Below are 2,500 nucleotides of genomic sequence, written 5' to 3' on the forward strand. Positions count from 1 at the left end.
CCCTCGCAGGATTACTCACATTTGCCAACTGACTGGATAGGAGCAACGTGAAATGAAGTGTTTGCCCAAGGACACAACGCATCGCCCTTCCCATTAATCGAAACCACAATCTTACGATCGTAAGTCCAACACCCTAACCGCTAAGCCACGCGCCTCCATAAAGGAGGATATGTACACTATCAAAATTTCATGAGATGATTAATAATATAAGAAAAGGTTTTCTAGATTATGTCTCTAAAATAAAAAGAAAATTGTGGGATTGGTTCTTAAGCTATGGTAGGTGGAAAGCAGACAGTTATCAGCTGAGACAGTTTTAAAGCAAATTAACTATTTCTTATGAAATGTTTGAGGCTCCTAATGGCATTGACTACCCGGGGTATTTGAAAGAAAATTATGAACCCATGGAAGTTCTACTGACGAAAACACAGAAACTTGGAATACAATGGTTTATTTGGAGATATGTTAATAATACACATCAGTGATTGCGGCATCACTAAATTACTGCCATTTGTGTGCTGATGGGATAGCTGACCTAATAGAGACTATTGATTGTTAACAGAATTGGTGGAAGGAATAAATTTCGATGTTTAACTATCTCCAGTCCAGTAAAAGAAAAGAAAAAAAAAACGTAATTCTCTCAGCACCGTTTCCCATGAAACTTTTAGCAGGAGGTTATTTTAAGTGTCTCTGAAACAAATATTTTTCTCAAAGTCTGCAGAAATTGAAGATAGATATCTCTGACGACGTAAGATAATAATAGGAAGAAAAAATTAGCTATTTATGACTTGATGTAAGCGTGCTGATGAAATTGTTATTTCTTTTCTTTATTTTGGGCCTTGTAACAAATAATCTAAAGATTGTGATGTTCTAGTGTATAGTCTGTAATAAAAAAAATTGCTTGATGTATTAAAATGCAATCCCTCGAAAGACAATTCACTAAATCCGTGCCAATTAAGAGAGTGTTTAAACTAAGCCACAAAATCTACAGAAAAAAAGATTCTATAGACGGTGGAATAAAGACATGACAATAACTATTATTTATGTTTTTATAAGTTGAAGAAAAAACACGAAAACCGACCTGATCATGTTCGGTAATCCAGGAAGACAAAGCTTCTTCCTTAGAGAATACACTTCCCGATGCAACCTTGTTTCCATACTTACTCCAAGTCTTCAAACGTGGAATTATCATGATACAGGTAAAATTTTATGTCGGCTAAACGTATATTTTTCTTCGCAATATAGCAATATTTACGATTGCTTGTTTTCAGGTGACTACATTTGTAAAATACAAGTGTTCAATTCTTAGCTATGCGTAGTCCAGTTATTTAACTCAGAATTACACAGCTTTGAAAATGACCTCCCTCTCATCGTTTACTACTCTGATTGTTTGTGTGTCTCTGTCTCTGTCAGGCTCTTAGTCTCTGCCTGTTTGTCTTTCTGTCTGACTGTCTCTCTCTCTCTCTCTCTCTCTCTCTCACACACACACACTCACTATTTCACTCTCTCTTTCACTCTACCCCCTCTCTCTCGCTCGCTCTTTCCCCCTCTCATTTTTTTCATTCTTACAAAATTAGATGTTAGGCATGGACATGTCGTGCTGTTCCGAATATATACAAACATTGGTGCTTCAATGGCTTTATTGATAAGTATACTTGTAAGCAAACACCAATTTCGAACGCGTAACCTAACAGTTCAGCGAAATGGAACGAAAAATTAAGTAGCAGAGTTTAGAAAAATGTTCTGGGGTTGATTTGTTCGATTAAACCGTTTAAAAACAGATAGACAGACAAACAGCCCCAGCATGGTCACAGTCTTATAACTAAAACATCTAGAACATAAATGATAGATAGATACATATGTATACATACATACATACATACATGCATAGAAAAAAAGAGAATACCTAGGCTAAACTATTGAGAAATTTGCATAAATTCTATCCAGGTTACAAGCTCGAGTTTATACCTGTAATTATTGGGATACGTAACACACTGCCTAAATACCAATCATGAGAACTTAGGTTTCTCAAAGCCAGAAAGAAGAAAGCTAATTTGAAGACTACAGATCCTATCCATCACTGGAACTGTAAAGATCTGTAAAACTTTCCAGAAGTTTATCAGTTAAATACATATAAGCATGTCTAGATATGCAAGTATATGGATGAGAATACATATATAAAGCAAACTATACAAATATGTACATATACATACATACATACATACATACAAGAATATCCTGTTGCTTGTGTAGAAATTCCAATGTAGGAACCTTGGATTTAGGTTAGAAACCGGTTCTTTCTCTATTGGCAAAAAATATTGAATTAAAATTGAACAATGACATACATACATGCATCTATAGAGAGTATAAAAAAGATAAAAGCACGTTTCAACTGTAATATCAGCCGATGTGATTATAAAACCAAAATTCCATCGAATAGAGAGAGTAAGGCTGTTACTTTCCGCTGAATACCAACACAGGACACTTGCTTGAATCAGTTCAC

This window comes from Octopus bimaculoides, chromosome 2 (genome assembly GCF_046866305.1).
Source record: "Octopus bimaculoides isolate indiv1 chromosome 2, ASM4686630v1, whole genome shotgun sequence".
NCBI classification, from domain to species: Eukaryota; Metazoa; Mollusca; class Cephalopoda; order Octopoda; family Octopodidae; genus Octopus; species Octopus bimaculoides.